Source organism: Anabrus simplex, chromosome 1, assembly GCF_040414725.1.
Source record: "Anabrus simplex isolate iqAnaSimp1 chromosome 1, ASM4041472v1, whole genome shotgun sequence".
Classification (NCBI taxonomy): domain Eukaryota; kingdom Metazoa; phylum Arthropoda; class Insecta; order Orthoptera; family Tettigoniidae; genus Anabrus; species Anabrus simplex.
Genome location: NC_090265.1, coordinates 206,794,702 through 206,822,252, shown reverse-complemented (window position 1 = coordinate 206,822,252; position 27,551 = coordinate 206,794,702). Strand labels below are relative to the sequence as shown.

At 40.4% G+C, this 27,551-nt stretch overlaps 1 protein-coding gene across 1 annotated transcript in view; it reads left to right on the top strand.

The window, feature by feature from the left end:
* Nucleotides 1-27,551, top strand: part of abd-A (abdominal A) — a 410,801-nt gene that overhangs the window by 192,664 nt on the left and 190,586 nt on the right. The window lies entirely within an intron of this gene.

Below are 27,551 nucleotides of genomic sequence, written 5' to 3'. Positions count from 1 at the left end.
TGATTCTACCATCAACGCATCCTGTTTGGTGGAATTTCGTTCTCATTTGGGCTTAATCGAATATTTTATTGGTACTGCTTTCTTTGTAACAACTAATAACGTACGTATACAAATGAAAACTACGACGACTGCTAAGACGGCATCCTCAGCCTACTCCTTGGCTTTTTTGACCTTATACGCTGCCTGTCGTATCACCTAATCCTCAGGTGGTCTCACAAGGCTGAGTGAATCTCGTTCCAGCCCTCATTTCAGAATTGGAAGGACGTTCGCAGCCCCAACACCACCGGACCGGCTTCACATACGTAGGCAATAACTTGCTTCGTAACTCGTACACAGTTTTCTTGGAATTGAAGTAGCATTCATGTGAATTAGTGCAGTATACGCCTTTCCATTGCTTAAATTCTCAAATAAATGAATAATGAATTAATGCACCACTGACGGTGATTCTATATTTATTTTGAAATAAGCCACTAATCTATCTAGAATTAGCCGCTTGATTTGTTGTTACACTGAAAAATATATTTGAATGCTTAGTATGTTGACTTGTGTGAATATAAACATTTCATTTTTTCTTAAATTCCTTCTTTTACACGCCTGTTTCTCATAACCATCATAGTCACTATCATCATCATTATCATAAAATCCGTCATTATCATACCATCATCATAATGTCACGGTTAGTTTGATTTTGTTTGGTCAACCACACCCTGCTAGAATTTGTAATGAATTCAACTAAGGCAGCTTATTTTTGGATGTAACTTTCCTTTTGTATTTCATAGTCTACTGTAAAATGTTCAAACAAATTCCTTTTTTATTCTAAGTAGTCGTTTTAAGTCACTATACAGCACAATTTTACTAATAGTCTAGAAGAGTTTCATTTTCTTTCTGTTGTAGATTATCGTTCGAACTTCCAATCTCCGTTCGGTAAGTAAAGACGTCTTTTTGCAATCCAAAGGGGAATCTCTGCCGGACGATCACTGGTATGTAGGAAAGCCCCCTTTTGAGGGCCATCAAGAACAATAAGTCGAACGCTTTTCCACTTGTTTTCAGCTTAACTTACTCCATACCCGTTAACATAGAAGGGTACAAGACGATGAATACTGATCACGGTATACGCTTTCCTTTTCTTGGTGGCCGAACGACTATTTTGTGCAGCTGAGGAAGTTGAGGTAAAAAAATAGGGCAAATATAGAAAAGCAGACCAATTCTTCAAGAGTCGAGCAAAAATATGACTGCTTTCATCTAGTAGTGTTTTAATTATTAAAGTTAAAAAATAATTATTTCAGGAGTTCAATCAGATTATGTAACATTATTTTTCAGATAAGTAATAGACTATTGTTCAGCATGCTACCTAATATATTCCATAAATACCGCCTACTTCTATTTCTTTATGGATGCAGTAATTTTGCATCTGTCCATTACCACAGGCCAGAGCAAAATGTAGCTTCCACAGAAATCCCAGTCTAATCCATGGCTGTGACAATATGGAAGCTGCTGGGGTATGGGTAAATCTAAATAATGACACTCAGAGCATGATCAGTGCGTCTGATTTATATGCGAGGTGTTTCTCATAGAGTCAGTTGAGTTGCAAGAGAACTTTATGGCCCAGTGAGGAAAGCAATGGCAAACTACTGCACCCATCACATCGAATCCGAAAGGGTGCACTACCTCACTCCTCATCTTGCCTAATGTGCCTCATTTAGGCGCTACCATCGGTTGTTGCGATTTCCTCGTAACCGCATAGCCTTTAGTAGTGCTATTTGAGGATACAACCAGCCTCTGGGCTGATGATCTCACAGACAGACAGACAGACAGACAGACAGACAGACAGACAGACAGACAGACAGACAGACAGACAGACAGACAGACAGACAGACAGACAGACAGACAGACAGACACCATGAGGTTGATGATGCGAATCAAGCTCACGTTCTGCGATAGCTGTCCATGCCAGAACATACAACATTAGAGGAACTGGGAGAACAAAGTGCAAGGATTTCAATCCAGGCCCTAAAATATCTAGTGTTTAAACTGTTTTCCATTTATTTCAGACTTATTCACATTCACTCGAGTAATATACAGTGAGATTTATTTCAATTTCAGTAGTAATTTCTGAGATTCATCTCTCTTAAAATGTCATTTTCACGGCCGGCAGCCTACGGGCATTACAATAATAAAGGACTATAAACGGAACATTACAAACGGCTCTTGAGCAGAGTATTTGCACACTCCCTATCTACAAACGAACCGAAACAACCACATTTGAGCAGAAGATTGACGGCAGGGGATAACTACTGTCAGGTACATGATAGCCGACTCACATATGTCACTGGCTTCTAACCAAGGTGGGTGCGGTTCGAATCCCAGCCAACGTACGCGAGCAGTTTTGAATTAAAGTGGTTTGTATTCCGCCTAACACCTAATATCCCACAACTATATTCGAGATATCTAAAGTCACATAAAATTGAAGGATTTTCTAACTGTGTGTAGGTACAGCATTGAAAAATGTAGTTCTCTAGGACTTAATAAGGTAGAATCATCTAATTTACTAAGAGTAATTGCGGAAGTACGAAGAGAAAATGTAATTCCACAGCAAAAACATCTTTATTCTGCTGATTCACTTCTTTTTTTAATTTGTTTTACGTCGCACCGACACATGCAGGTCTTACGGTGACGATGTGATAGGAAAGGCCTTGGCGTGGGAAGGAAGCGGCCGTGGCTTTAATTAAGGTACAGCCGCAGCATTTGCCGGGTGTGAAAAGGGGAAACCACGGTAAACCATCTTCAGGGCTGCCGACACTCGGATGCAAGCCCACAGCTGCGCGCTCCTCACCGCACGCCCAACTCGGCCGGTGGATGATTTACTTAAGGCGTGTGTCTTGAGTTGCATTGAAATTAAGGCAGTCAAATCAACGATAACAAAAGATAAGTTCTTAGCGTAGCTGCCAATTTCTCGTAGTTTAATTCGTGGGGGCAAAAGTGGCCCGCCATGGAGCCTGCTCTCTCCCACTTAATGCCGAATTCACGATAATTGGCAATCTTTCTGGTACTGATGGGGGTAATTATTATTTTCAGAGCTAGTGCAGTACAACTTGGCAAACATTCTGTCTTAACACTCATCAAAGTATTAAAAAAAGGAGTTCCTATCCTTCGAAGAGTGAAGTTATCGCCAAAAGAAAGGACCACAAAGAGGGAATACCGTCGGAAGAGGATAAAACATGACCAAGGGAGGTCAGAAAGGAAAGATGGAAGAGAAGAGACGGTCACAAGTGTAAGCAATCCTAGATTCAGAGAGGGTTTCTACGTCAACCAATCCACGTTCCTGGGTGTCCCCTTTTCAGTCACCTCTTACGATAGTCAGCAGTACCGCAGATGTAATATACGGCTACTCCCCCCCCCCTCACCGCAACACAGGACCATGACAAGGTCATATTTTCTGCTATAGTATTTTCACCAACTTCATGGATAGGCTAATCAGCCTACTCCGACATCAGATTCTAGACCATTTATTCACGGGTCTAACGATGTATTATCTTCCGATAGGATGTAAACTTCAAATTCAAATCATTCGGTATTTTTAGAACTCTCACAGTTTTGGTCGGTCGAGTTTCTCCGGAGGAAGTGGAGTAAAGTCTAAGTGAAATGTGGAGTTTCCGTGTAGTTTTCACACGACATATGCCTTGCTTATTAATCTCGACCGTGAAAACATCAAAATAAATATATGCTGTAGGCCTATAGTACATATTTTCGGCTATTCGTAGTCTTTTTTTTCTAGTTGCTTTACGTCGCACCGACACAGATATGTCTGATGGCGACGATGGGACAGGGGAGGGCTAGGAGTGGGAAGGAAGCGGCCGTGGCCTTAATTAAGGTACAGCCCCAGCATTTTCCTGGTGTGAAAATGGGAAACCACGGAAAACCATCTTCAGGGCTGCCGATATTCATTGTCTGAGATTTAGGATACGGGTATTGGTTTTCTTAAGCAGAAGGGGTATTAGCCCTTTTGACAACCCTTACCAGCATGACTAAGGCCTCTTCTACCAGAATTGCTAAACCTATGACGAAATGATCCAGCTTCTGGACGTTAAGGCGCTCACTTACTTGCTAACGGTAAGGCTTGCTGATTTTACCTGGTCTATGGTTTGCCAGCTGGGTAATTACCTAGTGATAACACTTATTGGACATCAGCGTAATTCCTGAGACCTAATTAATTAGCCATTCAATCTCCTCTTTATCCGATCTTAGTACCACCTTCGGGAAATCAGAGTAATTCCCAATGATGGAGTTCCCAGCTATAGTATGGGAAGAAGAAAATGGCCATGGAGAGGCATCCAGTGCGGACGCTAATTTTTAGAAATGTGTGGCTTCAGAATAACCAATCACTATTACACTCATATCCTGAGGATTCACAGGTACACTAGATAGGCCTGTATTCTTTAGTCAGCACATTTAAAAAAATTAAAGCTGCAATATAATCTGAATTGGAAGATCATGGAAATTTTAAACCAAGCCTCTCAAACGCCCAAAATCTCACGCGTGCAAAACGAGGCGCAGAGGTTCTGTAACCACTGTATCGGTCCGGCTCGGCTGGGTTTAGACCAGCGTTTCGTCTCCGGGCGATTCGGCTAAGTTCGGCTCGGATAGTGGAGCGATGCAGAGCAATTGAAGAAGGGGGAAACAGACGGAGCAAGAGAGAGACAGACGTAGGGAAAGAGAGAGAGAGAGAGAGAGAGAGAGACAGAGAGAGAGATTTGCTGAAAATCGAGGAGTGGGAGATCTGCACTCTGGTCAACTTAGTTAAGTCGTCTTATGCACCTATCGCCGTGCAGTGCACCGGTGCATGCACCCTGAAAGGCCCTGTTATATAATTTCACTTTCGGGGTTAGGAACTCGTTTGGACCATGGCCTGCAAAGTCCGATATTTTCTCCTGTATTCCTTGTGTCTAGTGTTTAGCCCCTTAAGTATATCTAGCAGTTGAGGGGATATATTATTATTATTATTATTATTATTATTATTATTATTATTATTATTATTATTATTATTTAGACATTCTGAAGCGGTGGAAGCGTTGCTTTTCTGAGCCTAGTTGGCAGGTTCGATCCCGGTTGAGTCCGGTTGTATTTCAAGATACTAAAATAGGTTAGTCTCGTGTCGGAGATTTATCGGCACGTAGGAGACTCCTGTGGGACAAAATTTCGGCATCTCGGCTTCTTTGAAAACTATAAAAGTAGTTAGTGGAACATAAAGCAATATTATTATTGTTACTATTTCTATTATTATTAAAATTCAGGAGCATCCGTGGCACAGGCGGCATCGCGCCAGATTCTCACCGCTGGGTTCCGTGGTTCAAATCCCAATCATCCATGTGAGATTTGTGCTGGACAAAGCGGAGGCGGACAGGTATTTTTCTCCGGGAACTCCGGTTTTCCCCGTCATCTTTCATTCCAGCAACACTCTCCACTATTATTTCATTTCATCTGTCAGTCATTAATCACTGCCCCAGAGGAGTGCGACAGGCCTCAGCAGCCGGCACAATTTCTATCCTCGCCGCAAGATTTCCTCCCTGACCCGGTCACTGGCTGGAAAACAGGCTCTAGGTTTTCATTATTAATATTACGTCGCACCGACACAGATAGGTCTCATGGCGACTATGGGATAGGAAAGGCCTAGGAGTTGGAAGGAAGTGGCCGTGGCCTTAATTAAGGTACAGTCACAGCATTTGCCTGACGTGAAAATGTAAACCACGGAAAACCATCTTCAGGGCTGCCGACAGTGGTGTTTGAACCCATTATTATTATTATTATTATTATTATTATTATTATTATTATTATTATTATTATTATTATTTCGAAAGGAGTGTTTCACTGGATGGATCGAATTAATTTAATTTATTTTATTTTGTCGAGTAGATTTAACACTGAATGCGCCGTCAGAGACGTGATATATTAAGATTTTGGACCATCCTTCAAAAGAGTAGACTACATCAGTCGCTAACTTGAGATCTTGAGTAGGACTCTCTACCACTGATCCACCGAGGCAGCTGATTGGTTTAGTTCACAATTCCAAGTAAATGAACTGCGAAGGTGACTGCTAACTGGCTTAGATATTGATGGGCTAGTAAAAACAATTATTTTACTTAGGCATATTCCATTCATTACAATCTTAAGGATATCTTGTTTTGTGTAGAAACAACGCTTCGAGACGAAAATACGTAGAACAACATAGCATATTATCTTGCATGTATCAACGTACACGGCTTTGATCTACAAGTTCTTGAAGAGTTTCATTCATGCTTGTAACTAGATAAGGCAGGAAAAAATACATTACAACCAACCTGGAAAAATTCAGTGACGTAAACTTCTAAAGGTGATAACGAACTTGACTTCTCGCATTTGAACAATGCTATGTCAATTTGCCGACTGTGGTGTTCGAGAAGACACGGAGTCGAAATGATCATCCTCCATCAGTGATAAAAGAAAAAGACTCAGTGTGCTTATCGGAAAGTGAGGGAAAAAATTGTTGACGGCAGTTCCTGCAAAGCATACAGTTTATTAAAGGAAATTTTCTATTGCTAACCGAGCAGCGATGTGAAACGACTATTCGTAATTTAAGGTGTCCATAAGATATGTTGTCAGGCGAAGGGGATGGGTGTCAGACATGCCCCGTATTTTCATGGTATAAAACCTGCCAACTCTAATCTAGACTGACTTCTATGAACCTTCAACTGTAGGTAAAATGAAATGGCGTAAGGCTTTTAGTGCCGGGATGTGTCCGAAGACTTCGGCTCGCCAGGTGCAGGTCTTTTGATTTGACTCCCGTAGGCAACCTGCGCGTCGTGATGAGGATGAAATGATGATGAAGACGACACATACACCCTATCCCCCTGCAAGGGGAAATATTCAATTATGGTTAAAATTCCCGACTCTGCCTTGAATTGAACCCGGGACCCCTGTGACCAAAGGCCAGCACGTTAATCATTTAGCCATGGAGCCGGACCCAACTGTAGGTAATTTCCTCGAACTCCGTGATATGTATTATTTATGTTTTGCTACATGGTCACATCTGCCCACAGAAAGTGGTGGTGTAATGGGTGACTACTTTTGTTTTTAACATACTTTATAAACGAATTCAAGCCTGACCAAGCTCTTGGAGCCGTCAATTATAGTGTAGTTCTACTACTTAGTTATTTTATTCAGTCAAAAGACACGGTTTCCTTTTGAACCCTTTTTATTCTCAGGAAAGAGATTATACCCTGCTCGAATCATCAGACTTTAAAGACAACGTCGTGATTATTAGCGTTCTCTATGTAGCCTAATATGCGGAATGGGTAATAGGGGTGTATGCTAAAGCACAACATGCATTATACAACGAATAAAAAAAGGAGACACACTGGTTGTTTCTTGTAGCAAGAAGTTCAGTGCAAATTTTATGGCTGCCCGTAAAGATTTATAAATGCACCTGTAAGATGGTCATAAAGTGCTCTTCAGTCTCTTATCCCGACCATAGAAACTTCTTTCTTATAGGTTGCTTCTTATCTCACGCGAGACCTTGACTCTCAAGTTGATGTTTTAAGAATTACCAAAACAGTGAAGAGAGAGACTCCACTCCGCCTTCACTTTCCCCAAGACAGATATATCTTTTGTTCGTTGTTCAAGGTGATTGCTGCCGCTCGCTGTAGCATTGATCGCCAAATCAAGGGTTCTCACCCGGCTTCACCATCAACATTAACATTTAGCCCCTTCCTGATGCTACTCTGCTGCTATCTTCCTTTCAGGCTCGTTTAATCGTTTTTCAAAGTTAGTGTAACTGGTGGTGGTCATTCTCATTATTTTGAGGGGAAGTACAACTGGGTAACCACCAGCACTTAAAACTAATCAGAGAGAAAATTTGGAAAATTTCCGAAATTTCGAAAAATGAAAGTATCGGTACAGAAAAGGGAAGGGTCACAAAGGGAGAGAAAATGATGATGATTATGATGATGATTATGATTATGATGATGCTTGCTTTTTAAAGTGATCTAACATGTAAGTCATCGGACCCTGGGCGAGAAAATTGAAGACTCCCTGGGCCTCACAAACTTAATACCTCCAGGATCAGAATATAGAAAGAGTTGACCAAGGGAGGTCAGATATGAAAAATGAAAGTGGAGAGATTAGTAAAAGAAAGTGGAAAGAATTCTAGACCCAGTTAGGAAAGACGTGGTCGCTAATTCACGTTTCCATGTTAAGAGCCCATTAAGTTATCCCATTCAGTCCCCTCTTTCGATGGGCAGAGGAAACTATCCCTACCCACTGGGTGATCCTAACGTACTCTTACTTACCAGTTTGTATAGAAAAGGTGTCTAGTTTATCACTGGCATACTGTCTAGGTTGTAACACAGAGAGACTAAGAATAAAATTAATGTTTGGTTACAGATCATTTTTGGCCGTAGAAAATTTGTCTGCAGACCAAGCGACCAGGAAGCATAACTCTTTCCCCCAACTCTCTCAAACCTCTAATACCTAGATAAACTACAATATGTTATATATTTTACTTCTGTTTACTTGCTATAACAATAACTAACACTCTTTCAGTCGTTCCCTTCCTTTCATGTTTGTGACAACATTTATTAAGAAGTAGCATTTATTCATTCATTCATAAAATAAAACTTTGATCAGAAACATGTACTTTCATCATATTGTTGAAATGTTAGCGTAAATCCAGTCATTGTATGTTTACAAAAGAAGCACTAATATAAAAATACCGAAGTACACGACAAACTAACGAAATCGATACATCACGAATAATAGTTAGGCAGTTTTATAGTTCAATTTATTTCTTAATCCTTTTCAAGTATCTGCGTGCAGGGCTTATGTGTAAAATATTATGAAATGTTTTCAGTGTTTTCTTTCACAGAAGTATCCTATAGTTTTGATAGGAAACATCGTATTACGTTAATAAAGTTCCTACCAGAGGCTACTTTTATGTTTTCGTGATAGATATGACTCACTGGCTAGTAATGGAAGTAACTTTAGCCTCATAAAACCTATGTGACACTATGATAGGTAGGACGTTATAGGATTAAGGATTCTCCTACAAGAATAATTAGGTAGAGACTTCGTAAGCGCTAAAGTACCAGTATACAGACTTAGGGGTCGATAACTTGCACTACACTGGCTCAGGGTGGTATGCTAAATATTCATAACATTTGGCAGGATGTGTCCATCTTTTTTATCCACATCTTACTAAGAACCATAATGGAGGGCCATTAACATATTATTACATATAAGTGCCTAAATGCATGTGGAGTTGCTTTATTTAAGGCCTAGGAGGTCAAAACCGACTCATAATTTTATTTGTTTCCCTCCATTAAAGGAATAGTTCCTTAACATAATGGTTGAAATATTCTTGAATGCTGTAGAAAAGCGAGTTGTGTCACATCCAAGCCAGTGTGTTTCCTCACTTCCTGTACATTTTCTACTTAGTGAGGAGATCTTGAGAAGGTAGACTTCGTGTCTGTTAGAGCGTTAGAGGGACGTAACGGTAATGATTGTGTCCTATGCCCATGTCAAGTATCTTCACCTCGTAACAGATAGAGAGGACCTAGTATGGCTCCTTAGGGAACCCTCTCGTCGAATGTGCGCAGGCTCCACTTGTATTAACCCTTTAGGGAAATAACAGAATCTAACACGAGATATTACCTACAAGGGAGCAGTCAACGCATGGCAATGAAAGAAGCCAGCACAAGTCGTAATGAAATGTGGGAAAGAGAATGAAGGAAGGGGACAGTGAGTTCATCAGATGAAAGCTTGTCTTTATCTAAGAAGATACACAGAGCTCTGAAATAAAGGAGCTGTATACATTTCGTCAGGTACCACAAAGTAGAAGGTTTATGAGTTGTTTGTGCGATATAGACAGCTTCCGCAATATCTCCCCGTGAACAGCTACACAATTCCAGCTGTAAATTATGATCAATTGACTAGCCAGGCAGCAGTGTAACGCTAAATGTTTCTCTCTTGGCAGCTGAGAGATATTTTAAAAAATGAAGAAGTATTGACTTTAGAGAACCCGAATATCAGCAAGTTCTCTTTGAATTTTCTCTCCGAAAACATATTTAGTAGATGTTCCTTCTTTCTTTCTTTTTCTTCCTTTCTTTCTTTCTTTCTTTCTTTCTTTCTTTCTCTTTTCATTTTTTCATTTCTCTCTATTTTTTACCTTTCGTTAATTCAGACTTTTAGTTATCCAAATCCATATACAGTATAATTTCCTGCTATATTCCTTAGAATATATATATATATTAGATTTTAACTTTAACTCCAATTTACCATGCCAGCCGTGTGGTATGATGCCTTCCTCTTACCTAGAGGCCCCAGGTTCGATTCCCGGCAACTTTGGGGATTTAAATTCTGGACTGAGAGTTGAAAAGGGGCTCATTCAGCATCGATAGATGAAACTAGAAAATGTCTGATACGAGAGACAGTCAGGAAAGACGAGGATGCCACCTCACTTCAATGTCGACCGGGACCTCCATGTCTTCAGACTACAGCATCTCGATATATAGCAGTCATCTTGGCAAGCCAAGGTATGAATAGGGCTGTATATGTCACGGGTTTGTTTCTTTCCAACTTACCAGTCTCCATCACGATTTTCACTGATTTATAAAGTTCTTGAGTAACATATATTCTGCTTTCTCTATAAATGAATGTTACATGGATTGACCCGGATTACAATAACATTTCTTAAAATTTGAAACTCTTCGGGCAGATCATGAACGTTGGAAATATGAAAGGGAAAGGTTTCAACTATCCATAGCCCCGTCACTAAGTGGGATAGAATGAATAGCCCATGCTGAACTCCTTGTCCCCAGGAATTAACCTGCTTCTCATTTGTGGTGTAGGCTGAGTGAACCTCTTCAGAAGGGAAAAGGGAATCGGATACATGTCCTTCTGAGTAAACCGAACACACATTTACAACTTTACCGTCTCGACTAGGTAGTCGTTATATTTTAAAGGGAACAAGGAAGCATTATTCCGCGATTACAACAAAAGAAGTATCGAGCTTAAACCGGCAGTACTATAGATGAAACAGTAATGTTAAAATGGTGCTAAAATTAGAATAAATTATAAATTAATTTTCATTTGCAGACCCCATGTTACGCGTATGAATTTCACATTGTCATTTTAAGTGGTTCCTAATAAAGAGTACTTTTCATACCCTTCATTAATCGAAGTGTATCTCAAGTCGAACATTTTACAGAGACTAGCAAAGCTCTTGATATTGTCCCTACAAAGCCAACCATTAAACGTACGATATTTCCAAAATATATACATGGTGTATCAGAAATAATTGGTTGAACGGTGTGGGAGGGTTACTAACACAAAAACAAGGGAACCATGTCCGAAAAATATACACATGGAAATGCTTCGTTTAGCAGGTAGTATTGAAACAATGTTTTACAATGACACATTGCCTGTTTGACATTGAAAGCTTGTAGGAAGTGTCCAACTCACAGCAGCCCAAAGAAAATGTTCAAAAGTTTTTCCTCATGCACGCGTTTCCAGCCGACATCTAATGTAGCCATACTGGCAACACCTGAGAGTGGGAACTGTAGCATGGGTGTTGGTGCTTTGCCGAATTAAGGATTGCCGGGTGGGAACGGCCTACTGCTCTTTTACCATGGCGTGGTATGTTTTCGTCCCAGCGCAAATATCACCGACCTCGGCCGGGATCGAACCCGCGATCTTGGAGTTATGGGTCCAACGCGCTAACCACGCACCCACCAGCGTCGGCTATCGTTAACATCACTCGATTATCTGACAAAACTTGACATCCTCGGACTATACGAGCATGTAATTGTAATACTAGGAATATACTAACACATATAGTCTAGCATTAAAAGGCTCACATCTGGTAACTCAAACAGTCCTGAAATGAAAGTATTTGACTCTGAGATTTAATTTCCATCGTCATTGAGGAATATAATTTTATTTAAGATTTTTATTTCCTTTTATTGCTTTTAATTATTATAATCCTCTTATGCCTATTTCATTCTCGTTCAGGCATACTATATAGCAGGGGTTTCCAATGTGTAAGGGCTCGAGGGCCATTTTGGAAATCTTAGTCATGTTCGTGGGCCTCACTTGAATAGGCCAATTTTCGTAAAATTCTGCAAATAATACAGACGCACCATTATGAAATAATATGCATAGTTCAATTGAAATGAGGGTTTGATCATGTTAATTGCATAAAAACATTATTTTAAAATTGCATAAAGGAGTGAACTTTGGAGCCGGGCAGAGTGGCTGAGACGGTTGAGGCGCTGGCCTTCTGACCCCAGCTTGGCAGGTTCGATTCTAGCTCAGTCCGGTGGTATTTGAAGGTGCTCAAATACGTCAGTCTCGTATCGGTAGATTTACTGGCACGTAAAAGAACTCCTGTGGGTCAAAATTTCGACACCTCGGCGTCTCCGAAAGCCATAAAAATTAGTCAGTGGGACGACAATATAATAACATCCTTACTTGAAATTTGGATTTTAAATGTTTTAAAATCAAAAATAATATGTTGAGAACAAGTGAATACTTGAAAAAAGGAACTAGTGTTAAGGAGTAATTAGTTCTGACTTGGGTCTATAAGGTGTATAAACATTAATATGTTTTTGAACGAGTTAATAATATTTTTGTGACTTTTCTTCACATTATTTCTTACAGTGCTCTCGCGGGCCACATGCGGCCCGTGGGCCGCCATTTGGAACCCCCTGCTATGGACTCTAATGATATTGTGTCCAGAAATTTTTCTAGTAGTTCTACATGTTCTCAGAAGGTGTTATCGTTTGCATCGCTGCACTGTGTTGTTAAGGAAAGAAAATGCTTGCAATAAACAGAATCTACTAAGTCGTTTTCTTGCCTTAAAATTTGAAAATTGCCCTATGTGAAACAAGAGCTCTACTTTTAACGGAAACATATTACAGTACCACTTAGTGAGCTATGCTTGCCAGCTATGTGCTCTTTCATCACTATGGTAGTGTATTAAACACAACGGATACATCCTGGGTATAAAATCCTGCTCTGTTATATCCAGAGAAATGGGCTTCATTCGTACTTTGAGAATAGCAATAGCTTAAGGGAACAAAACTCTTCGAATAATGTATTTTGGTGGTCGCCTGATCTCCCAGAAACGTTAAGATACGTATTTTCATGAAGACATCGGATCGACTGTTATGTATACATCTGGAAGGGAAATACTTCTTGCATTTAGTTTTATCTCAGATGAGTAACTTAACACATACAATAATTTTTGTCTCTCCTTTGACGTGGTTGGTCCAAGGAGACTAACAACAAATTTATGAAACTCAACATAAGTGGAGATTTGCTGTTACAACGATCTAATGGTGATTCCTGAGTTGTACAGCTCTCTGTCACTATTAAGTTTCATCTCCTTCAGATACATCCTTGATTTTATGACGTTATTTTTCATTTTTCCGGCAGTTAAATGTCAACAACCATCAATATCCTGAATCGAATCCGAAAATGAGACTCGTTCATCTCTAGGAATGATATTAATCCCTAACTCAATCAGGTTACTGCAACATAATTTATATTCTTCTTTGAAGACTGCGTGCTGCCTGGGAGTGAAACTATGCAGAATCTTGGTATGAGTATTTTATGCAGTAAATAATGCAAGAACTGCTCTAGGGAGGGCCGTGACACATGGTACCTTATCATGGCCACATGTGACTAACCTGGTCTCCACACAATTACAGCCCACTTTAATATTCGTGAGGCATTTAAAACTTTAACAAGTTCATCAGAACCCGGCCAAGGTGCCGCTAAAAATATAATGGAACAGAATGATCAACGAAGGAATGGTAATTAATGAAGGTGAATTTCTTCTTCTTATTCTTCTTCGCATAAGGTCGTTATTAATCACTTTCCCCACAACGGATGGTTAAATATCCCATCGTACGGAAAACAATTACAGAGGTACGAATTTCTTTCATTACAACTGCACTACTAGTACCAAAGAAAATTCAGAGTTGGTGCTTATGTGAGTACCGTATATGTAATTGACAGGGAATGGAATTAGTATGGAAGCAATACCGATCGGTAATTAAGTGACAGTGATTGTTTTGTAAATATAATAATAATAATAATAATAATAATAATAATAATAATAATAATAATAATAATAATAATAATTGTACCTTAGTCCCGTTTCTTGATACGGCGTCAGGGGTGAGGTGAGATGCATTTATATGGCATGTTTTTATGCCCGGATACACTTGCGGACGCTAACCTCATATGAGGAGCTAATGAGGATGAATGCATTTGGATAAGGATACGAAAGGAATTGGCTTTGTCCTATGAATAGGAACTGACTCGGCATTTTCCTTTAAGTGAAAATGAGAAACCAAAGGAAACCATTCTCAGTACAGCCGCCGATGGGGTTCGAACTCACTTGCTTCCCTTGCTTGACTCCATAGCCTTAGCGCGTTAGACACTCCGCTCTGTAATAATAATAAACTGTACGAAAGTTACAGGAAACAACAACACGGTTTAACACTGAAGAAGGACTAAATTACTCAACAGGCCGTGGAAGATCCACATATAAGTCATTCGGTATAATTTGAATAAACCTATTTCACATTAAACTTGTAAATATTAATGTAGACACGTCCAGAATTTTTCTGCATTTGGCCTGAACTCAATTCGTTAAATAGGAGAGGAGAAGTTACATTTTTCATCTCGGGAATATCGACTCATAGACGGACAGAAGCGAACCGTGAGTCAGCGTCTTGCCTCGCGTGTCACCGATGTTACATCCAGGGGCCTGTTCCACGAACGAACTTTGCAACTTCTCAACTTTGCACTTTTCACTTTTCAATTCTTGCAAAGTGCAAAGTCTTTCTGTTCCACCATGAACTAGGTTGTACTTTTCAATTTCTTCGCAAAGTGAAAAGTCTTTGCGAATGAGTGATCCGATCGAGTTTATTCCATGAGCAAACTGTATAGGCCTAATACTCTATGGTTTTAATGCTTTACTTTTCGTGGCGAACTTGGCGGTATAATTGTCGTACCGTTAAAGTTTTTATCATAGGAAATAAAGGTTATTACAAGAAGCTGGCTGTGCTGGAAGTTGTCAAGGAGAAACGTGACATCCTTTTTTGGCAACTTTAAAGATAACTTCTCAAATGATGACACACATCAATGTTAACGAGAGTACCGTCAACACATCCACACACAGAAGGAAATTCACCTTTCATTAGAAATCCCGTCGCTGTATTATCTGGATTATCAGGCCAACGTACTGTTAGGGAATATTACATTTACTATAAAATCTCCGACTTTGGTAATAGTTCGCAAATAATTGATTTTGATGTCCTATGCATTGCTGCTACACCGTGCAGCTGGGCACCATTTACTAACCAATGTAAGCATATACCAATTTGTTCTTTTTCGGAAACGTATTGACTTCTTTTTGTTGCATGTTTCAATAAATGACCGATCATTTCAAGAATATAGTTAGCCTGTGTTGGGTTAATACGAAATTACTCGCGTTATTACATCGAAGTGAGGTTATGAAAATTAATCCTGTTTTTGTACGCTCTATTATTGGATTCTTCATTACTGTTCCTCACTTGATGCTAACAAAAGCTTGCGTCGTAACGTGTTTATATCACTAAACCAAATTCTCCGCCGAGAAACTAATGTAGATACTTGTTAATTAGCATATGAAAAGGGAATCATCTCTTTGCAAGATTTATGGAAACTTTTCACTTCATTTCTTTGCACTTTGCATTTCTGTACCAATGGAGGAACATAACAGGCTTGAAAAGTGAAAAGATTCCTAACTTTTCACTTTTCACTTTTCACTTTGCAAGCTAAATCTGAAAAGTGATGGTGGAACAAAATCTGAACTGAAAAGTGCAAAGTGCAAAGTGAGAAGTTGCAAAGTTCGTTCGTGGAATAGGCCCCAGGAAAAGTGTTGTTTTCTTGCTAGCAACAGCGTTGTGTTTGATACAGCTCAATATGTGGAATCCAAAGGTTATCTGTGAACTTTATTCTAGCACCACACATGTTTTGAGACCACAATTTTAGTAGTATTCTACATGGAAGCGCCAGTACTAGAGATTCTTCCGGATCGCCCACTTTCAGCGATTTTCTGTGGGTTACTATTTTCTCTACGTTCTACACTTTCTTTTCCAGCTTCTACCCACAAATCAAGAGACACCAACATGTTCCAATATTAATACAAATGAACGCATGTTGATACAGTTTACAGATAATGTATAACTATCAGATTCCTCAGTCTTCCAAAATTAGTTTTAAATAAATAAATAAATTTATAAACAACCTGAAAAACTTGATTAAAATAGAATGGTATGTTTCGTTTCGGAAAGAACATCGTCAGATCCTGTCAAATAACGCTCAAAAAATTTCGGAAATGTATAACCATTTATCTTTATTTTTGGTTAAATCCTTAAAACCATGAAATTTGGAATTTAGTCTATCTCAATGAATCATTGAATGCTAGAGTGTAGAGAAGTGAGTGTGATTGGATAGAATCTGGTTATGTTCTTTCAAGAACGAATAATATCATTCTATTGTAATTGTTTCTTTTTTTAGATATAATACTGTTATCATATGTTTTCTTTTACAGGTAGTTTGTAAATGTATTTATTCAAAATTAGTTTCGGAAGACTGAAGAATATAACAGCTATAAATTACTTGACACGAAACTGAAAATATATGTTTTCAGATATCACAAAATAAAGTTTACATCACTACATGACAATACAATTAATCTCCATGGACGCGAATTTTTTAAAATATAAACGAAAACATATAATGTAACCTGGCTGAGTGGCTCAGACGAGAGAAGGGGTTGGTCATCTGAGCTCAGGTTGGCGGGATTGATCCCAGCTCGGTCTGCTGGTATTTGGAGATACTCAAATACACAAGCTTATGTCAGTAGTACTACCAGCACATAAAAGAAGTGCTGTGGGTAAAAGTTCCGACACATCGGTGTTCCCCTAAAGTATAAGCATAGTTAGTGATTGGGCAGTAAAACAAGAAACTTTTATTTCTTATTTTCACTGCTAACAAATTCACTGATAAAAATGCTTCCAAGCTATCGGATACTGGTTTTACATTCATGGCATACTGCGCATCGAACCTCAGTCAATCCAACGGGTGTTATGAGAATGCCTAAATTTGGGTTAATTGGAGATCTACTGTATACTAGGGTCATAAACAGCGCAATGACCGGAAACACCTACAGATTACTTAATCGGGGCCAGCATGCCTTTTGAAACTTTCTTAAGCACTTAAATATGTGAAAGTTATATTACAATATTAAATGCTGTATATTGTAATATATCATACAAATATGACAGTGAATATGCGGAACTGTATAACAGACGGATCGTTTTCTCCTTCCACCTTAGGCAATGTAGAAACTAGGGAGTAATTTAGGAGTTTTCGAAAGTAATTTGGCAACATCTACCTGTCTAATTGGGAACAACATCTTCATTTGAGACCGTTAAGCACTTCAGCATTCAGTATTCTTACCTGTGTGAATGAACTATGCGCCTGAATAATTCTCTATTTCCTACGGAACTATCTGGCAGGTCTTCTGCCTGGCGCCCACCCACAAATTGCAGCTGCACTGCAAGCATTGTTTCAAAATGTGCCTAAAGTATGTGCCAGCTATAACCTGTGATTTTATCCGTTTCCATGGCTGAGTTATCAGCGTCCTTACCTTCGGTTCTCGGGCCTCCACGTTCGATTCCCTTGGCTCAGGGACTAGCTCTTGGTGCCGTCCGTAATATTCCAGCCATTCGTATAGACTACCATACACTACGTTTTCTTTCAGCACAATAATACACAGTTTCCCACAAACAGTAGACATTGTCTATCCTTGCCGGACGGTCTACCTTATAAGGGCTTCACCAAGCTAAATATAACAATACGATTATTATTTTTTTATTATTATTGCCCGTCGTCAAAACATCTTATGATTAATATTAATACATTAAAATGCCTAATTCTTAATTTTTTATGAACTAATGATTAATTATAGAACTACAATTTAATAGAAAATTCATTAAGAAAGTAATATTTTAGTGTTATATAATAATATTACTGTAAAAAGAGGTTATTGAGATTGTAAATTTTTAGTGATGTTCGTCTGAAAAGATGCTTGATTGGTGGCACTCTTAAACAAAAATATTTAAAACTTCACTTACTGTACATCCTACTGTAGGCTATATCAATTTTCTTGGAACGTCTACTCATTTCAACAAATAATTTCAGTTTTATCTAGATTAGAGGGCGAAGCAGTGAAACCAGTCAATTAATTATTAACTCTAAAAACAATCATGTGAAAGGATAATTTATCTACTGTTTTAGAAAAGAATAGAGCTGCTTTCTAAAGTTAGAAGAATCGATTTTCGTTACCTTAGTATTGAGCTAGTTCCTTGTATGTATGCATGCACGTTGAGTACTCAGCGCGAAGGATGATTAGATCCTCAATAGCTCCTCCGTCAGCTGTCATAGACTACCAAGGGAAATCAAGAGTGAGATAGTGCCGTTGCTTTCCTCACCGAGCCAGATTTTCCTATTAGTCCCCAGAAATGCAAGCACCAGCCCTTTGAGCGATATTTCCACATCATTCATGATGATGATGCTTGTTGTTTTAAGGGGCCTAACATCGAAGGTCATCGGCCCTCCACATCATTCATAACAGGGACTGGCTGCATAAGGAATGACGCTACTAGCACCGTTCGTAACTCGATCACTTTCATATCATTAAAGCCTAGGCTGAATTAAGACAGATATTGCACCCATAAGCTCAAAGGGCACAATATATCAATTAAATTAACAAATTTGTTCTAGCTCATACCAGAAGACATAGTGCACTGTAACCACTAGATCTCGCCAGCGATTCGGCGATCAAGCTCAGGTTTCCGATAATAATAATAATAATAATAATAATAATAATAATAATAATAATAATAATAATAATAATAATAATAATAATAATAATAATAATAATAATAATAATAATAATAATAATAATAATTTCGTGTGGCTACTTTTAGCTGGGTACAGCCCTTGTAAGGCAGACCCTCCGATGAGTGTAGGCGGCTTCTGCCATGTGAGGGTAACTGCGTGTTATTGTGGTGGAGGATAGTGTTATGTGCGGTGTGTAAGTTTCAGGGATGTTGGGAACAGCACAAACAGCCAGCCCCTGAGCCAGTGGAATTAACCAATGAAGGTTAAAATCCCCGACCCGGCCGGGAATCGAACCCGGGACCCTCTGGACCAAAGGCCAGCACGCTAACCATTTAGCCATGGAGCCGGACAGGTTTCAGATGATTAAGCGCAGTTCGCTTCAAATCACAGCTCGGTTAAATTTAATTTCCATAACTTTCATCAAAAATCGATTTACTAATATCTGAGGGTCGTGACACCATGCTTTGCTGGCTACATCTCTGCTGTAGCGTCGCCATCCCGGACGATCCTCGGTTTTCCTCGGGGCACATTCGAAAGGTAACCGGCGATCGTCTCCACTTGTGCCATCAACCTGCTAGCAGTCCTTCCCCTTGGTCTGTCTACTTTCCTCAGTCTTCCCTTCCATGATTAACTTCTCTAGATTTTCTCCACGTCTTCTCGTAATGTGTTCAAAGAACTGAGATATCTTCAGCTCCTGAAGCATGAACGCATGTTTTTTCTTGCGGTTCAAGGCACAGTTGGTTTTCTACGCCCGCACCTCATTTCAAAGGCATCGATGCGTATTCTGCCCAAAGACTTTACGGTCCAGATCTCACAGCCATATGAGGTAAGGTAAGGGTTATTCTGCCCGAAGGCAGGTCCGAACCTCCGCAGAGCCGGAGTTTACGTGCAGTATGGTGGCCTGTTCCTTTCCGCTCCTCCATTCCCTTACCCCCCACCAACAGCACATGACAACCCATCCAACACCTGACCACGCCCAATATTGCTTAACTTCGGAGATCTCACGGGATCCGGTGTTTCAACACGGCTACGGCCGTTGACAGCCATATGAGAAAACAGAAAATACAAGAGATTTCAAGGGGACGGATCTTTGTATTATTAGTAATTCGCCTGTTCTTCCAGATCTTAGTTAGTTTCATCATAACTACTTGTCCTAACAAAATCCTTCTCTTTATCTCTTTATCGGAACTTCCCGTATCACTAAAAGTTGACCCAAGGTATACCCAAGGTAGACCTGTGAGCTCGACCTGTGCTGCTCTGTCCGTCGCCATGAGTTTGGACTTACTAAGGTTAAGCTCCAGTGCATACTCAAGACTCACACTCTTAAACTCATGTTAGCTTATCTGAAAGCTCTTTCTCACTGCTGGCAAGCAAGGTAGTGTCATCAGAAAACCGAAAGTTGTTAATATTTCTCCCACCGATTGAGATGTGTCCAACCCAATCACCATGAGCCTTTCTTATGATATACTATCTGTAGACGTTGTAAAGTTGAGGGGGCAAGATACAGCCTTGTCGGGTGCCGAGGGGCACACTGAAGTATTCTGAGATCCCACCATCTACCTTTACAGTGACAGTGTTACAGACATACAGACCTTGCATCAGTGAGATAAGATGTGATGGGACACTAAAAACATGTAGAATGTACCAGAACTTTTCCCAATCAAAGCAGTCAAAAACCTTTTTGTAGTCTAGGAAGCATTTGAAGAGAGAGACACAAAACTCTCGAGCATTTTCTAGTACTTGCCTTAGGTTGAGAATATGCTCATGCGATTCTTTACCCGAGACAAAGCTGGCCTGTTTCTTGGCTATCTGAGTTTCTAGGCGCTGACCTACGATGTATAAGGTATGTGGTATAAGTGCAGTACTGCTATATTTAGAGCAGTTTCTGACTAAGCCTTTCTTGTGCAGTGGAATGAAAACAGATGTCCAATTTTTCGTCTGTTTTCCATTGCTCTATATTCTTTTACACAAGGAATGAAACTTGTCTATGCCATCCTCCACCATCTCTTTAAATAGCTCTCCTGTGATATTATTGTTGTTTAATGGCATTCTCAATTTTACTGCGCAGAATTGCAGATTCCATTCGAAGGCACTCTTCTCTTCCACCTGAGGCGTTGTTATTGCTGTCGGAATATAACTTTTCACAATACTGTTTCCACCTGTCAATGGCTGCTTGTTTGTCTCCAATGATGATGCCAGTTTTCATCATTTAGCGCCCAAGTGTGAGGTTTAAACTTCCCAGCGATGCTGGAGAATTTCTTTAATAGTTCTCTTGTTTGGTTGGAATTTTTATGTTGCTCCATATCATCACACACATTGATTAGAAATAGTGACCTATCTCTTCTGCAATTTCACTGTACGGTATATCCTGACACAGAACCTTATACTTTTCTTCTTGCAGAGCAGTTTGGGTGCCGTTTTTCTTTAAATTTCTCTTCTCTTCAATGAGCTGTAATGTGGTTTGTGATAACCAATATTGTTTTGTGGCAACAACTTTGCGAACTCGATGGCGGATGAGTAAACCATATTTCATTCTATCCCAAGTGTGGGATATTGATTCATCTGAACGAAATTCCCGTAGTTTTAGTCTTATTCGTTCTCCAAACTCTTGAAGGGATTTGCTACACCTGAACAATATGAATCTTGCATAGGGAAACATTCATCTTGATGGACATGATTCTGTCATTGATGGGTTCATATCCTAGGACAGCATTGTTCAAACACTTGGGGACCACTTCTCACTTCTTCTTATGATGGTCTGGAGTTTATTACTCATTTTCATGACTAATATATTGTAGTCACTACGACAATCTGCTCGAGGAAAAGTAATTGAATCTACAACAGAAGATTTAGTCGTCTGACTAGTAAGGTATCAATTTTGTTTCTGACCCTGTCATCAGGCGAAATCCACGTATAACGTCGCCTTGCATGTGCCGAAAGAGAGTGCTGCAGAGAGCCATAGCATTGTCAGCAAGGAAATTCAACTCCCCGTTCATTTCTCTCACCTAAGCCATATGATCCAACTAAAGATCTCAAACGACTATCCTCAATTGTATCTCCGATCATAGCATTAAAGTCTCCCTGAATTATTCGTACTTCCCTGTTGGTATTTTGTTGATGACACATTCCAGCTGTTCATAGAATTCGTCGGTGTCTTCATCAGCTGTTGCAGCAGTAGGGGCGTACACTTGGACAATGTTAATCTTTCAGGGGGAAGAATTCATCTTGATGGATATGATTCTGTCATTGATAGGTTCATATCCCAGGACAATAATGTTCCAATTCTTGGGGACCACTACAGCAAAACAATATCTGCTCTGATTCTCGCATCCTGAAAGGTGTTCAATGCTCTTCTGGCGAGTCATAAAATGATCACATCCCATCCAGCGTGTTTAAATGAGTCCAAGAAGATCCTAATCGTGTATGCTCATTCGCAACGTAGTATTTTAATGTACAGTGTATATACATATATAGGCTCATTATGTTCCATCTTCACTGGAAATGCTCCACGGTCCTTCAGACTAAATTATATGCATCCCCTTCCCTCCCTAAACACCCCATTTCTTGTGCTCTCGAATTGCGGTTTAGAGACGCAGAAATATGCTGAAATTATTGTAATGAAGGCAGAAGCAATTAAGGGTGTGGCCATTACCGGCTGGAATGTGATGAGCACGCGGGACAGATCGGGGAATGCAATTAATAAAGAATGTCATCCGAGTATGCGTGTGCCCCCGCATAGTGAGTATGAAGTGCGTTGGATCGACTCATTAAGAGTGAATATAGCCTTAATTAATTACGTGCTTTTACCCACTTAAATATACTCAGGTTCTGAAATACGATAAAAATCGTTACACCATGGCACTACAGCCTTTAAGGGCCTTGGCCTACTAAGCGACCGCTGCTCAGTCCATAGGCTTGCAGATTACGAGGTGACGTGTGGTCAGCACGACGAAGCCCCTCGGCCGTTATTCTTGGCTTCCTAGATCAGGGCCGCTATCTCACCGTCAGATAGCTCCTCAATTTTAATCACGTAGGCTGAGTGGACCTCGAACCAGCCCTCAGATCCAGGTAAAATCCCTGACCTGGCCGAGAATCGAACCCGGAGCCTCCGGGTAAGAGGCAGGCACGCTACACCTACACAATCTGAAACATGATAACATTCAATAATATCTGGTATTCTTTGCAAAAGTAAACAAATCGTTCCACTGAAATGTCCATGTATTTATTATTATTATTATTACTATTACTATTATTATTATTATTATTATTATTATTATTATTATTATTATTATTATTATTATTATTATTATTATTATTATTGTCAAATAATAATAAAATAACACGTCTCCGCGTAAAGAGTAAGATGAGAAATGGATTGTTAGGAATAAAATTGTTGATTATTTTGTGTAGTGGGCATTTTTTCCCCTATTACATTCTGTTTTTTACTTACACAAATGCATAGAACCACATTGTGAGATGCCAGGAGTCGCTTCATGATGATAATAATTTTTGACTTTCGATGTGTCCATGGATACCCTTAAGCCTTGGCGACGAAATATACCTCTTCATCACAATATATTTTCTCAGATTGTCACTTCCAACGTTTCAAATTCAAGGGCTTTAGACCCCGTTGACCATATATTAAACTGCATAAGAGGTTATAGGTCTACAAGGTATGACGGATCATTGTACATGTATATTCTAAGATCGAATGATTGAATGAATAGTTGAAAGAATGGATGACGCACCAGACTCAGTTTTACTCGCATGAAGAGCAGAAAATGCATAATGGACACTATTCATTTTATTCAAACACAGTATTAGGATGGGTGTTAAGTAATTTAGTACACTTAGTATCATATTCGAATGTAAATATAAAAAAACACCCCATGGCACTACAGCCCTAGAAGGGCTAGGGCCTTGGCCTACAAAGCGACCGGTGCTCATTCCGAAGACCTGCAGATTACGAGGTGTCGTGTGGTCAGCACGACGAATCCTCTCGGCCGTTATTCTTGGCTTTCTAGACCTGGAATATAAATATCACTTAAATTATTCTGGGTTGGTATATATTTTCTGTCATGAAGCGAGAAGGTACTGAATATTTATCGGAAGCTGTAGGTGTAACTGCTGAAGTCTCTTCAGTAATGTAGTTTGTTGGACTCGATGGAATGAACAAAGGAAGAACAAATTATTTAGGTCACCCAATGACTGGCCGTCTCAAGAGCAGTATGGAGAGTTCGTGACACCAATTCTAAATAGATGACTGGTGAAAGATCCGTTTGAATCGCATGCGTGTGAGTGAGGTGATATAATCTTCTGTTCGTGTTCCAGGCCGATGACCTTAGATGTTAGGCCCCTTTAAACAACAAGCATCATCACCATCATCATCATCATCATCATCATCTGTTCGTGTTCAGCTTGGAAAACCATGGTATTGCAGGCGTGTGCAGCTGGATGATAACGTACTGTTGGTGTTGGCCAGTGTTGATCTAGATCTCATTCCAAGTGGTATTAATCTTTGTTTAATCCGTGGGATATCATCATAAGAGTGTCCGGCTCCATGGATAAATTGTTAGCGTGCTGGCCTTTGGCCTCAGGAGTCCCGGGTTCGATTCCCGGCGGGGTCGGAAATTTTAACCATAATTGGTTAATTTCGCTGACACGGGGGCTGGGTGTCTGTGTCGTCTTCATCTCCATCATCATCATAATTTCATCCTCATCCAAGTGGTATTAATCTTTGTTTAATCCGTGGGATATCACCATAACCGTGTCCGGCTCCATGGCTAAATTGTTAGCGTGCTGGCCTTTGGCCACAAGAGTCCCGGGTTCGATTCCCGGCGGGGTCGGAAATTTTAACCCTAATTGGTTAATTTCGCTGACACGGGGGCTGGGTGTCTGTGTCGTCTTCATCTCCATCATCATCATAATTTCATCCTCATCACGACGCGCAGGTAGCCTACGGCTGTCATATCAAAAAGATATGCATCTGGCGAGCCGAACTTGTCTTCGGACACTCCCGGCATTAAAAGCCATATGCATTTTTTTTTTTTCATAAGAGTGTATGGGAATATCCAAACGTAATCCAATTTGGGCAGCTTCTTTGGTTAATTGATCAACATGTTCGGTATTTTTCACACCCACATTGAAGGGTATCCCCAAAAAGTAACGGTTACTATCAATAAATTTGTCGAGAAGTCCTATGGCCTTTAGCTTTTGGATTATCGTTATGATATGAACGTTGTCGTATGCTGTAGAGAAGTCCAGAAAAAGCGTAGTCGGATATTGCTTCCTAGTATAGGTAAGAAGTATGTCTTTAGTCAGTAGGGCGTCCGACTCGTTGGCTGAATGGTCAGCGTACTGGCCTTCGGTTCAGAGGGTCCCGGGTTCGATTCCCGGCCGGGTCGGGGATTTTAACCTTCATTGGTTAATTCCAATGGCCCGGGGGCTGGGTGTTTGTGCTGTCCCCAACATCCCTGCAACTCACACACCACACATAACACTATCCTCCACTACAATAACACGCAGTTACCTACACATGGCAGGTGCTGCCCACCCTCATCGGAGGGTCTGCCTTACAAGGGCTGCACTCGGCTTGAAATAGCCACACGAAATTATAGTCAGTAGGGCGTGATTGTCGTTGATACTTCTTTCTCTTCGGAATCCATAATGCATACGTGGCATGATATGATGAGATTTCATCCACCACTCTAATCGTACTTTGAAAGTCTTCAAGATGCATGTTCACAAAGCAATAGGACGATATGAAGCCGCGCCTTCTGGGTCCGTCCCTGTTTTTAATATAGGAATTATGATCTGTGTGAGCCAAGTTGTGGTGAATACCCCTTGTCATCAGATATAATTCATAATCCACAGTAGCCACTATACGGCTTGTTCGGGGAGATGGGATATTATTGCATAGGATATTCTATCAGAACCTGGTGATTTGTTGGATGATCGTTTCATGGCTAAGCTCAGTTTAGTCTTAGTAAATGAGGAGAAGAGAAAATGTAACCTACTTTCCGTACTGAATTTTAACGGTTGGTGATCTTCACTTGGTGGAGTGATTCCGCTAGTGAATTCTTTCAACAATGTGTCATATTGGCAATATGGTGAAAGATTCCTACAATATAAGCCTTGACCTTATTTCATATATCTGTCATATTTCGTCGTTGCGGCTAGGAAAACCGCTATGTGATAATATTTCAGCTTAGAACTCTAACCAGAAAGGGTCTATCATCTAAGGTTCAGTATTGCATGAACTATACCAACGAATTTTCGTTCTGTGATACATGTACAGCGGGTCAGTATTTCACCCCTCAACATTGTCATTCGAGGCGCGACAATTTGAGTCCTTGGTAAGGGAAGAACAGAAATTCTTCTTCAGAAACCGGTGCTCTTGGGGTGTGGTGCGTTTAAATTAAGTTTCCTATGTTGGTTGTAGCCAATAATTACGACGAAGAGCGCATTCGTCGCTGTGCTATTGCTCGAGAGCATTCTAAGTTGCACTAAAAGGTGAGGTTTCTCCTACTCCTTGAAGTGGGCATTTTTTTTTGTATTAAAGTGTTCGCTGCCCTTTCAATTGCGTACATCAGGAGGAAATATCCGTTTCGTGCAGATATATTCCGTGGGAAACAACGGACCTTATCTTCTATTATCACTGTACAGAGTGACCAGTTGGCTTCTGAGCATAACCAAGTACGTGGTTTGGGTAAGAAAGAGTGCAATTCATAATTGTGTACGCATTTGAAGTTGATCTCTTGTCATGAGTGGTTTGCTGGTTCGAGTCCCGTTGTTCCAAACACGTTCACCATTAGAATTTTGGCCAGCAGGGTACGAGAGGTTGTAGTATACAATTTCTAATGACTAGATGGCGTGCCAAAACTCTGGATTCAATTCAAAACCTCCCCGCAGTGATCATATAGACCAGGGCCTCTCAAACGCCCAAAATCTCATGCGTGCAGACAGCGGACAGCGGCGCAGAGTTCCTGTGCACAGTGCATAGGTCCCGCTCGGCTCGGCTCGGACCAACTCTTCGTCTCTGGGCTACTCGGCTAAACTAGGCTCAACTCAGCTCGGATTTGGAGCGTTACGGAGCAAGTGAGAAAGAGGGAGACAGGGGGAGCGAGCGAGACAGGCGTTGGGGAAAGAGAGAGACAGCGCTATTGCTCCAAATCGAGGAGTGGGGGTCTGCACCCTGGTCAACTAAGCGAAGTCGTCTTTTGCACCGTGCACATTTCATGCACCAGGCGCATGAACCCTGAGAGGCCTTGATATAGAGTGAGGGTACATGACGCTTTTGATGGTGATTCGTTCACCAGGTGAGTACGTTAAGCCTTGAACAGACTCCTTGGTACTATTTGACAGGATTAGGCTATGCGCCGGCAGCGGATTTCACCCTCTCGCTTCCTACTATCATGTATCGCGTCATTCATTTCATCTCATAAACTGTCCTTGATGCCAGGAAGGGCATCCTGTCAAAAAACTCGCTACGTAGATTCATGTCACTTCATATCCAACGCCGTAGAGAAATGGGGACAAGTGTTGGACACACACACACA